Consider the following 13908-nt stretch of genomic DNA (forward strand, 5'->3'; position numbering starts at 1 on the left):
ACATTCTCTTTTTGTACTCAGTCTTCAACCTCTGGTGAGGATTTTATATTTACAGAACCTCTCCATTTGGATGCCAAATTTTTGCCAGAAATGCTTGATCTCTGTTGAGGTTGCATAAAATGTACAATTGAAAAAGTAGAGAGAATGGTTCAAGATGGTGGAGTAGAAGGATGTGCTCTCCCTCCCTCTTGCGAGAGCACCGGGGTCACGGCTAACTGCTGAACAGTCATCGGCAGGAGGACACTGGAACTCACCAAAAAGGACACCCCACATCCAAAGACAAAGGAGAAGCCACAGTGAGACGGTAGGAAGGGTGCAATCACAATAAAATCAAATCCCATAACTGCTGGGTGGGTGACTCACAAACTGGAGAACACTTATACCACAGAAGTCCACCCACTGGAGTGAAGGTTCTGAGCCCCATGTCAGGCTTCCCAACCTGGATGTCTGGCAATGGGAGGAGGAATTCCTAGAGAATCAGACTTTGAAGGCTAGCGGGATTTGATTGCAGGACTTTGATAGGATTGGGGGAAAGAGAGAACTCTTCTCTTGGAGGGCACAAACAAAGTAGTGTGTGCATCGGGACCCAGGGGAAGGAGCAGTGACCTGCTAGTGTTGGAGGGTCTCCTGCGGAGGTGGGGGGTGGCTGTGTCTCACCATGAGGAAGAGGACACTGGCATTGGAAGTTCTGGGAAGTACTCCTTGCCAGGAGCCCTCTGAGAGTCCACCAGTTAGACCCACCAAAGAGCCCATGTAGGCTCCAGTGTTGGCTGGCCTCAGGCCAAACAACCAACAGGGAGGGAACCTAGCCCTATCCATCAGCAGGCAAGCAGATTAAAGTTTTACTGAGCTCTGCCCACCAGAGCAACAGCCAGCTCTATCCACCACCAGTCCCTCCCATCAGGAAACTTGCTCAAGCCTCTTAGACAGCCTCATCCACCAGAGGGCAGACAGCAGCAACGAGAAGAACTACAATCCTGCAGCCTGTGGAAGAAAAACCACATTCACAGAAAGATAGACAAGATGAAGAGGCAGAGGGCTATGTCCCAGATGAAGGAACAAGATAAAACCTCAGAAAAACAACTAAATGAAGTGGAGATAGGCAACCTTCTAGAAAAAGAATTCAGAATAATGACAGTGAAGATGATCCAGGACCTCAGAATAAGAATGGAGGCAAAGATCAAGAAGATGCAAGAAATGTTTAACAAAGACCTAGAAGAATTAAAGAACAAACAAACAGAGATGAACAATATAATAACTGAAATGAAAACTACACTAGAAGGAATCAATAGCAGAATAACTGAGGCAGAAGAACGGATAAGTGACCTGGAAGACAGAATGGTGGAATTCACTGCTGCGGAACAGACTAAAGAAAAAAGAATTGAAGGAAATGAAGACAGCCTAAGAGACCTCTGGGACAACATTAAACATAACATTCACATTATAGGGGTCCCAGAAGGAGAAGAGAGAGAGAAAGGACCCGAGAAAATATTTGAAGACATTATAGTCGAAAACTTCCCTAACATGGGAAAGGAAATAGCCACCCAAGTCCAGGAAGTGCAGAGAGTCCCATGCAGGATAAACCCAAGGAGAAACACACTGAGACACATAGTAATTAAATTGGCAAAAATTAAAGACAAAGAAAAATTATTGAAAGCAGCAAGGGAAAAACGACAGACAGCGTACAAGGGAACTCACATAAGGTTAACAGCTGATTTCTCAGCAGAAGCTCTACAGGCCAGATGGGAGTCGCATGATATATTGAAAATGATGAAAGGGAAGAACCTGCAACCAAGATTACTTGGCAAGGATCTCATTCAGATTCGATGGAGAAATTAAAAGCTTTACAGACAAGCAAAAGGTAAGAGAATTCAGCACCACCAAACCAACTCTACAACAAATGCTAAAGGAACTTCTCTAAGTGGGAAACACAAGAGAAGAAAAGGACCTACAAAAACAAACCCAAAACAATTAAGAAAATGGTCATAGGAACATACATATCGATAATTACCTTAAACATGAATGGATTAAATGCTCCAACCAAAAGACACAGGCTTGCTGAATGGATACAAAAACGAGACCCATATATATGCTGTCTACAAGAGACCCACTTCAGACCTAGGGACACATACAGACTGAGAGTGAGGGGATGGAAAAAGATATTCCATGCAAATGGAAATCAAAAGAAAGCTGGAGTAGCAATACTCATATCAGATAAAATAGACTTTAAAATAAAGAATGCTACAAGAGACAAGGAAGGACACTACATAATGATCAAGGGATCAATCCAAGAAGAAGATATAACAATTATAAATATATATGCACCCAACATAGGAGCAACCCAATACATAAGGCAACTGCTAGCAGCTATAAAAGAGGAAATCGACAGTAACACAATAATAGTGGGGGACTTTTACACCTCACTTACACCAATGGACAGATCATCCAAAATGAAAATAAATAAGGAAAAAGAAGCTTTAATGACACAATAGATCAGAGAGATTTAATTGATATTTATAGGACGTTCCATCCAAAAACAGCAGATTACACTTTCTTCTGCAGTGTGCATGGAACATTCTCCAGGATAGATTACATCTTGGGTCACAAATCAAGCCTCAGTAAAATTAAGAAAATTGAAAGCATATCAAGCATCTTTTCTGGCCACAATGCTATGAGATTAGAAATGAATTACAGGGAAAAAAACGTAAAAAACACAAGCACATGGAGGCTAAACAATACGTTACTAAATAACCAAGAGATCACTGAAGAAATCAAAAGGGAAATCAAAAAATACCTAGAGACAAATGACAATGAAAACACGACAATCCAAAACCTATGGGATGCAGCAAAAGCAGTTCTAAGAGGGAAGTTAATAGCTATACAAGCCTACCTCAAGAAACAAGAAAAATATTAATTAAACAATCTAAGCTTAGACCTCAGGGAACTAGCGAAAGGACAAACAAAACCCAAAGTTAGCAGAAGTAAAGAAATCATGAAGTTCAGAGGAGAAATAAAAGAAATAGAAACAAAGAAAACAATAGCAAAGATCAATAGAAGTAAAAGCTGGTTCTTTGAGAAGATAAACAAAATTGATAAACCGTTAGCCAGACTCATCAAGAAAAAGAGAGAGAGGACTCATATCAATAAAATTAGAAATGAAAAAGGAGAAGTTACAACAGACACCGCAGAAATACAAAGCATCCTAAGAGAGTACTACAAGCAACTCTATGCCAAAAAAATGGACAACCTGGAAGAAATGGATGAATTCTTAGAAAGGTATAACCTTTCAAGACGGAACCAGGAAGAAATAGAAAATATGAACAGACCAATCACAGGTAATGAAATTGAAGCTGTGATTAAAAATCTTCCAACAAACAGAAGTCCAGGACCAGATGGCTTCACAGGTGAATTCTATCAAACATTTAGAGAAGAGCTAACACCCATCCTTCTCGAAGTCTTCCAAAAAATTGCAGAGGAAGGAACACTCCCAAACTCATTGTATGAGACCACCATCACCCTGAAACCAAAACCAAGCAAAGATACTACAAAAAAAGAAAATTACAGACCAATATCACTGTTGAATATAGATGCAAAAATCCTCAACAAAATACTAGCAAACAGAATCCAACAACACATTAAAAGGGTCATACACCATGATCACGTGGGATCATCCCTGGGATGCAAGGATTCTTCACTATACACAAATCAATCAGTGTGATACACCATATTAACAAATTGAAGAATAAAAACCATATGATGACCTCAGTAGATGCAGAAAAAGCTTTTGACAAAATTCAACACCATTTATGATAAAAACTCCCCGGAAAGTGGGCATAGAGGGAACCTACCTCAACATAATAAAGGCCACATACGACAGACCCACAGCAAACATCATTCTCAATGGTGAAAAACTGAAAGCATTTCCTCTAAGATCAGGAACAAGACAAGGATGTCGACTGTCACCACTATTATTCAACATAGTTTTGGAAGTCCTATCCATGGCAATCAGAGAAGAAAAAGAAATAAAAGTAATACAAATTGGATAAGAAGAGGGAAAACTGTCACTGGTTGTAGATGATATGATACTATACATAGAGAATCCTAAAGATGCCACCAGAAAATTACTAGAGCTAATCAATGAATTTGGTAAAGTTGCAGGGTACAAAATTAATGCACAGAAATCTCTTGCATTCCTATACAGTAATGATGAAAAACCTGAAAGAGAAATTAAGGAAACACTCCCATTTACCATTGCAACAAAAAGAATAAAATACCTAGGAATAAACCTACCTAGGGAGACAAACGACCGCTATGCAGAAAAGTATAAGACACTGATGAAAGAAATTAAAGATGATACCAAGAGATGGAGAGATTTAACATATTCGTGGATTGGAAGAATCAATATTGTGAAAATGACTATACTACCCAAAGCAATCTACGGATTCAATGCAATCCCTATCAAATTACCAATGGCATTTTTTACAGAACAAGAACAAAAAATCTTAAAATTTGTATGGAGCCACAGAAGACCCCGAATAGCCAAAGCAGTGTTGAGGGAAAAAAACGGAGCTGAAGGAATCAGACTCCCTGACTTCAGACTATACTACAAAGCTACAGTAATCAGGACAATATGGTACTGGCACAAAAACAGAAATATAGATCAATGGAACAGGATATAGAGCCCAGAGATAAACCCACACACCTATGGTGAACTGATCTATGACAAAGGAGGCAAGGATATACAGTGGAGAAAAGACAGTCTCTTCAATAAGTGGTGCTGGGAAAACTGGAGAGCTACATGTAAAAGAATGAAGTTAGAATACTCCTTAACATCATACACAAAAATAAACTCCAAATGGATTTGAAACCTAAATGTAAACCAGACACTATAAAACTCTTAGAGGAAAATATAGGAAGAACACTCTTTGACATAAATCACAGCAAGATCTTTTTTGATCCACTGCCTAGAATAATGGAAATAAAAACAAAAATAAACAGATGCGACCTAATGAAACTTCAAAGCTTTTGCAAAGCAAATGAAACTACAAACAAGATGAAAAGACAACCCTCAGAATGGGAGAAAATATTTGCAAATGAATCAACAGACAAAGGATTAATCTCCAAAATATATAAACAGCTCATGCAGGTCAATATTAAAAAAACAAACAGTCTAATCCAAAAATGGGCAGAAGGCCTAAATAGACATTTCTCCAAAGAAGACATGCAGATGGCCAAGAAGCACATGAAAAGCTGCTCAACATCACTAATTATTAGAGAAGTGCAAATCAAAACTACAATGAGGTATCACCTCACACCAGTTCAAATGGGCATCATCAGAAAATCTACAAACAACAAATGCTGGGGAGAGTGTGGAGAAAAGGGAACCCTCTTGCACTGTTGGTGGGAATGTAAATTGATACAGCCACTATGGAGAACAGTATGGCAGTTCCTTAAAAAACTAAAAATAGAATTAACATATGACCCAGCAATCCCTACTGGGCATATACCCAGAGAAAACCATAATTACAAAAGACACATGCACCCAATGTTCATTGCAGCACTATTTACAATAGCCAGGTCATGCAGGCAACTAAATGCCCATCAACAGACAAATGGGTAGAGAAGATGTGGTACATATATACAATGGAATATTACTCAGCCATAAAAAGGAACGAAATTGGGTCATTTGTAGAGACATGGATGAATCTAGAGATTGTCATACAGAGTGAAGTAAGTCAGAAAGAGAAGAACAAGTATTGTATATTAACACATATATGTGGAACCTAGAAAAATGTTAAAGATGAACTGCTTTTCAGGGCAGAAATTGAGACACAGATGTAGAGAACAAACGTATGGATACCAAGGGGTGAAAGCGGCGGGGGAGTGGGAATGGTGGTGGGATGAATTGGGAGATTGGGATTGACGTATATACACTGATGTGTATAAAATGGATGACTAATAAGAGCCTGCTGTATAAAAAAATAAATAAAATTCTAAAATTAAAAAAAAATTAGATTCACCATAATCTTTTGTGGCTTTAAAAAAAAATCATTATGTTAGTGAGAATCAAGGGCATTGTTGAATGTAGTTGTAGTTCATTCATCTTCATTACTGTAGGTTATTCCATTGTATAAATATACCATTATTTATCCATTCTACCGCTGATGGATATTTGGGTTGTTTTCTATTTTGGACCATTAAAAATAATACCGCTATGAAAAAAAAAAAGAATGAAAAATCGGTTCACACCAGTATCAGTTTGTAGATTTAAATTAATTAAAATGAAATAAAATTAAACTTTCAGTCCCTTAGTCGCAGGCAACACATCCCAAGTTCCAGTAACCATGCATGGCTAGCCGTGACCGTGTTGGACAAGTGTAGGGTTGGAGGTTATCTCTTTGGGCTCCAAAGCCAGTCTGTGGGCGCCATCTTCTGATTCTTTTGCTTACCTTGTAAAGGGACATCTACTTTCAATGGAGTCACTAACTTGCACTTTAGTATTCATAAGATATATGAGCATTTTCTGTGGCCCAAAAGCACCTGTCATTTGTTTGAAGGGTTAGGGGTAGGGAATTGGAAGTTTGACTTGGGTTTCAGTCCCAGCTCTGCCAGTGAATGATTTTACTTCATCTCTTTAAGCTTCAGCTTTCTTGTCTATCAAATGGGTGTTCATTCATTCATTCAGTTGTTCATTCCCTCATTCAACAAATATTAAGTAGTTTCTGCATGCCCGGCCTAGCAGATGAAACTCCTGCTCTTAATGGAGATGCAACTCCTTCTCTTCATGGAGCTTACATTCTACTGGGGGAGACGGAATGTAAATTAAAAGAAGTGAAATATAATATATGTTAGATGGTGACAGTTTCTACAAACAAAAATAGAACAGGGTCAGGGAATGAGTGACAAGATCGGAAGGTGTTTCCTGTCTGTTTTACATGGGGTAGACAGTAGACAGGGAGGGCCTTTATGTGGAGGTGCTGTGTCGGCAGAAGCGTACATGGAGAGAGGAAGGATAGAGGAGGCTATCTGGGGATGGAGGATCTCGGAGAACAGCAGGTCTGGCAGGAGCGGCACAGTCCTGGAGGGGGAGCAGTGAGGAGAGCGGGAGTACAGTGGGTGAGGGCCCGTGCAGCCGTGGTGCCAGCGCACACCTGGCGGGGCTGCTTAGAGGATGGAGTGAGATGACGTTTGTGTGCTTTGTACACATTAAAAGAATAATACGCCATAACAAGTGAGGATTGTTTTAGGAATGCAGGAGGGTTCAGTAGTATGAAATTTATTAAAGACATTCATCATCTTGTTAAATGTAAATAGAAAAAATCATATGATCATTTTTATAGAAAAGACATCTAATAAAATTCAGTATCGTTATTGATTTTTTTAAAAAACCGTCAACATATAGTAGGAAAGTATTCTTAGTAAAATATGTCTTTCTCAATCTAAAAACCATCTCAGGCTTAATAGGAAATTTGAGACCATTAAAGCCAGAAACAAAATAAGGATGTCCACTATTTTCACTCTTTATTAATGGTGTTTTGGAATCACAAGTTAATGTAGGTGGACAACAGAAAGAAAATAAAGTTATAAAGGTATAAAAACTAGTCATATATTCCTATCATTTCCAAATAAATGATAGGAATATATGACTAGAATACCCAAGGTTATCAAGTGAAAAACTAATTATAAAGAATAAGATAATTTATAAATGTGCCTGGATACCAAGGTAATATGTCAGCATTCATAGCTTTCATATATACAAACAACTAGTTTGAATGTAGCGGAAGAAAAAACAGTTACCATAAAAAAGGATAAAATACCTAAGAATAAACTTAAGAAATATGTATGATGCGTGTGAAGGAGTTTAAAAATGCTCCTGAGGGATACACAAAAGATGTGAAAATGCCTGTCGTATTCTTGGATATAGAGATGCCAGTTCTCGTTAAACTAATGTGTATGTTTAATGTAATTCCAATAAAAATAACAACAGGACTTTGGGGGAGCTAAACAACCTTATTCTATGCTCACATGGAAAAATAAGTAAGCATGAATAGCTAGGCCAATTAGGCTACAATAATTGAAACATTTGTGTTACCAAATATCAAGTTAGTTGGAGAAAGTTGCTGTGTTCAGTAAACAGTGGTGGGATAACCAGGTGGCCATCTGGACGGGGGAAAGAAAAAGCTATTTAGAGCAATATCTCAAGTGTTAAGCCAAAATTGATCTATATTAAACAGAAATTTTAAAAATAAAGTATATTATAGAAGAAAACATGGGAAAGTTATTTTATAATATTGGAGTATATATGGCCTTTCTAAGTAAGACAGAAAAGAGAGAAGCCGTAAGAGATTGATAAACTTGATTACATTAAAAAACTAACAGAAAAAATCCTGCATAAGGGAAGACAAAGAACAAGAAAATGGGGAAAAAATTTTGCTTCTCATATCACAAAGGGACTAATTTCCCTAATAAAGAGCTTCTACAAATCTATAAGAAAAAGTCCAACAACCCAGTAGAAAAATGGACAAAGGATATAGTCTTCAGAAAGAGAGATAACAGTGTCTTTTAAACATATGAAGAAGATGCTTAACTCTGCTCATTATAAGAGGTAGTCACATTAGAACTAAACCGAGGTACCATTCATCACTATTAGATGGGCAAAGATTAAGAAGTTCTATAACCTACTGTGTAGAGATAATGAGTGCAAAACAATAGTCTCTTTAGTGGGCAGTTTGGCAAAATCTGTAGTATGAAAAATCTCATATCCTTTGACTAGGAACTCCAGTTCTAGAAATTTATCCTAGGTACAAATAATTGAGTACATTCCTCTAGATACACATACATTCATATATACTATGAATGTATCCTATATATACATACATATTACGTTCATGAGAAAATGATTTATGTACAGACATACTTATGTAGTAATGTTTATAAAATGGCTAAAGATTGGAAACAACCAAAATGTTCATCCATGGGAGACTGAATTAATACATTGTGTTACTGTACTGCTGTACATTAGAAAACTGTGCAGTCATAAAAAGATAACAGTGAATCTCTTTATGGATCATTTTGGAAACATTGCCAATATGTGTTGTTTGGTGAAAAATGCGAGGTACAGAACAGTGTATATGATATGTTTATTTATTTGTTAAAAAATGTTTTCTTGTTTATGAATAGATACAGGCTCTGGGGAGTATAATTTGAATTTGAATACATCCTACCCCTTCTCAAAAAGAAATTGTAGTTAGCACAGTGCCTTGCACTTAGCACTTATTACTTGGTGGTGGTGGTTGTTATTTTCATTGTAATCACAGGGGTCCTTTACCTCAAGAGTTGATTTTTTTTTTTTAAGATTTATTATTTATTTATTTTTTAGGCTGTGTCGGGTCTTAGTTGTGGTACGCAGGATCTTCGTTGCGGTGTGGGATCTTTCGTTGTGGTGAGCGGGTTTCTCTCTAGTTGTGGCATGCGGGTTTTCTCTTCTGTAGTTGTGGCGTACAGGCTCCAGGGCGTGTGGGCTCTCTAGTTTGCAGCACGCAGGCTCTAGTTGAGTTGCACAAGCTCAGTAGTTGTGGTGAACGGGTTTAGTTGCCCCGTGGCATGTGGGATCTTAGTTCCCTGACCAGGGATCTAACCCCGCGTCCCCTGCATTGCAAGGCAGATTCTTTACAACTGGACTACCAGGGAAGTCCCAAGAGTTGATTTTTAACAGTTGGATCTGGAAGAAGAAGCCAGTCTCACTATAAATGCTGCTTAATGGTGCCATGTTATTCATCAAAAATGCTATATGTGCTTCCTGAAGGATGCTTCTTGGAGGATGTCAGTACAGGTTCTGCAAACAAAAAATGTCAAATAAGATTGGGAAACGTTGTATATATTAAACAAAACTAAGTGGGCTTCTTTCCTGTAGGCCTTCTTCGAGCCTTTATACACATGATGCGCTTTGTGAATATTTGAGAGGGATATTTTAGAATGTAGCATTTTCCAAATCTGCTTAATTACAGAACCTTAAGCAACAATGACTACTACTTTTTTTTTCTTTAAGAAACAGCTTAGGAATAGTTGTTACATTGGGAAATATCACTTAATACTTAGATTTTGATTTTGTTAATCTTCGTTATTCATTTTGATCAGCCAGTATTCTTGATTCATTTCTGAGATACCCATAGTCTGTCTCTGTCTGCTCTTCCTCCTCGGTGATGTGCTGTAGCTCAGTCATTTGTTTCATGGTTGGGACCTTCCCAAAGTCATCCAAATTACACTGTGTTTCTTGGGTGAAGAAGATAATCTATATAATCAATGTAAAATCTCAGGGATTGATTGGATGGAACTGGAGATTGAAGCTTCATTTGGTTCCACTTTTCCCAAGCTTTAAAAGTTTTGCTCTTTGGGGGAAATGAAATAGACTTAATGGGTAGATAGTTGAGGAATTGTGAGTTTAATGTGGAGGAGATCGCATCACCATGGGTTGGAAGATACGGGTTCTACCCCTGTCTTCCCTAAAGTCACTTAGCTTCCCTGTGCTTTATTTTTTTATCTGTAAAATTCAGGGACTGGGTTTAGATAACAACCATTTTAAGACTCTTGAGTTATTATTAATATTCTTTTTTTAAAATTAATTAATTATTTTTTTAATTATTTATTTTTGGCTGTGTTGGGTCTTTGTTGCTGCACGTGGGCTCGGGCTTTCTCTAGTTGCAGTGAGTGGGGGCTATTCTTCAGTTGCGGTGTGCGGGCTTCTCGTTGTGGAGCACGCACTCTAGGCATGTGGGCTTCAGTAGTTGTGGCACACGGGCTCAGCAGTTGTGGCTCACGAGCTCAGTAGTTGTGGCTCACAGGCTTAGTTGCTCCATGGCATGTGGGATCTTCCCGGACCAGGGCTCAAACCCGTGTCCCCTGCATCGGCAGGCGGATTCTTAACCACTGCACCACCAGGGAAGTCCCTTATTAATATTAAGTGGAATAGTGAAGACTGTGGGTCTTGGTAGAACATTTTGTTCTTCTCTGAAAGTTTCCACATAACCTGTCTCAGTTTGGCTCTTTTGGAGAATGAAATTATTCAATAATTAACTCATCGTCAACTCCACGTATTTGAAAACTTGTTGAACTGTTCGAGACTTGTAGTTGATTGATTGATTTGTTAATTACTCTCCAGGAAAGCACTTGATTATAACACGGGTCAGTTAATCCAGTGCTATGGAAAAATCCACACCTCCTGTAAAAACGCCCCTCTGCATTCATTTCGTCGATACAGAGAGAAATCTGTGATGTGGATATTAATTCTCTCCGCCCACAACACGCATGGTGTTCATTTGGCGGTTTGCTGTGCTTTTTGTGCACTCTTTGCCTATTAACAGATTTATGCACTCAGCACAGTAGAGGTCTGAATTCACTGAATTTATGCCATCTGGAAATGAGGTTTAAATTTTGTTCCTCTGTTGAATTTAGGGATGTGACATAGCCACTGCACAGAAGGATTCTGAGGCTGGATTTGGTTTTACTATGTGGAGGTAGCACATTTTGTTAGAAGGAAAGCACTTGCCTGGACAGAGATTTTGGGTGTGACTGAATTGTTAACTGCCAACTTCCCCACATTTTAGCAGGAGACATATTTTGTTTTTAAATGAGATGACAATGAGAGAATTACCAAGACCCAGTGAATTTTAAGAGAGTCCTTTCAGTTTACTTGAGTTTTGTTTAACCTTGCTTTTGATGTCATTCTGTGCATTACTGTCAAGGGACTCAGCTTCCTTTGAAGTCTCCAAGTGTGGCTGCTAGTGGAATCACGGTGGTAGAATATGAGTGGTTCTCAGTAAAGCCCTTACTGATACACAGGGAGGCATTATTACCTAACTAAAAGCATATGTGTTTGAGTACCTACAATGTAGTGGAAGGGGAGGATGTATGTTAATGGACACTGAAGTGGGAGCAGTATTTCTCATGAATTAGAGATGCCCTTTCATAATTCAAGAGTCACAGAATGAGAAAAGGCTTGAAATCACCTGAAAAGCATCTGGAAGCAATATATAATTCTTAAGAGGCAGTAGGAGAACCTGTCTCTCTCCAGGACACGATGATAAAACAGTTCATTTGGGACTATGGAAGAAGTAGAATTCTCTTGCTTGTAAGCCATTGTAAAACGGCTTGCAAATAAATGCCCGGAGATTTGATTATGAATTATACTGCAAGGTCCCAGGTGCTTTATAATTGAGTAGAGTGAAGAGGGTGGATTTGAAGGTACTGACGAAATTTTAATAAGAAGAATTTGTTTATTTGCATGTCAAATGTTATCCTTTGCTTCTCATGCCCCATATGCACTCTTCGTGTGCCCAGGCATTACAACTGTGCCTAGTTTTGAAGCTTTAGGTCAAGTTGAGGTCCCTTCCTCCATTTTTTTCCCTTTCACAAAACATTTGTTATAAGAAAAGGTATTGCATTCCAAGTCTTTGAGGCATCTATAGGTCAAACACACACACACACACACACACACACACAAAACCTCTTACTGTGACTTCTAGGGAACCATCCTTCAATATACAGGGCTGTTCCAGAAAAATTATTATGTTAGTGAGTGGTGCATCCTTGCTACGCAGAGATTTTGAAAAGACCTATTTGTTGTACTAGACTCTGACTTGAATTGCTCACCTTAACCCATCTAAAGTTGGGGAAATACTTATAAATACTTCTAACTATATCAGAACAAGTTGCTTCTTGTTTCTTGCTTTGCGTAAGTGATTGTGATCATATGTAATTACAACATTGTACTCTGTTTTTTTTTCTTCTTTATGTGATAAATGGCGTTTTCTCACTTTATTAAAACTCAAAATTTTCTGACAGCTGTCAAAATTGCGGTTAACTAAATTATGTCATTTTGTCACATTTACTTAACTCTTCTTCCCCAGTTATTGAGCATTTCAATGGTTCCCATGCTTTAACTTTAAGTATAGTATTTTGTTTTCTTAAAAAGTGTTTTTTTCTTGGTCATTTTCTCTAGCTTCCACCTGTTCTGATCTAGAATAGCGGCTTCTCATGGGGTTTGTTTAGCATTTGCATTAGCTTCTGCCTTTCGTGCTCTAACTGCTTGGGGTTAGTCTCTTTGCTGTGCTTTCCGGGACACCTCTTCTCTGCACTATTTATCTTAGGTGGGATAATTTCCCAGCCTTCTTTAAGCTCATGTTTTTCTGCTTGTACAGTAGGGATTAAGCCATGCATTTGTGTTGTGAAACTTATCTTCCCAGTTAGGCCTGATGATATGAAATGTGTGTCTAAGACCAAAGTAAACTTTACCCATGGGATGGCAGAAAACTAAACTTTCAACTATCAGTGTTTGGATAGGTCAGAGGTACCAGGGAATATTTGGGGAGTATCACACTTTTTAAAAAAGCAGGTCACGAAAGTTATTTGTGGTCCTCTCCTTGCTATTTTATATTTTGTTGTCCTTATAATATGATGCTGCTGTTGCATGGATATGGATTTATTTAGTTTCACATTTTTTTCCCTTCTAAAAGAAGTATATAATTACTTACCATCTCTTGGAGGACAGAAGAATCCTTCTCTACTTTCTGCTACCCAGTGGGAGTCTTTCATTTCTGGCTAGCATTCAGAATTCTAAGTAAAGATTTGATTTTTGCATATAACTTAAAAAAGAAATATTTATTTATTTATTGATCTGGCTCTGCTGGGTCTCAGCTGTGGCACGCAGCATCTTCGTTGCCCCGTGCGGGATCCTCATTGTGGCATGCGGGATCTTTAGTTGTGGCATGCAGGCTCCTAGCTGGGGCACCCGGGACCCAGCTCCCCGACCAGGGGTCAAACCCTGCCACCTCCCCACTCCCCCACCCCCCTGCCACTGGGAGTGCAGAGCCTCAACCACTGGACTACCAGGGAGGCCCCTTGTTTATAACT

General features: G+C 38.6%; 1 protein-coding gene across 3 annotated transcripts in view; it reads left to right on the forward strand.

Annotated features, from left to right (window-relative positions):
• Positions 1-13908, forward strand: part of FAM160A1 (family with sequence similarity 160 member A1) — a 264481-nt gene that overhangs the window by 65447 nt on the left and 185126 nt on the right. The gene's annotated exons all lie outside the window — the stretch shown is intronic.

Source organism: Balaenoptera musculus, chromosome 5 (assembly GCF_009873245.2).
Source record: "Balaenoptera musculus isolate JJ_BM4_2016_0621 chromosome 5, mBalMus1.pri.v3, whole genome shotgun sequence".
NCBI classification, from domain to species: Eukaryota; Metazoa; Chordata; class Mammalia; order Artiodactyla; family Balaenopteridae; genus Balaenoptera; species Balaenoptera musculus.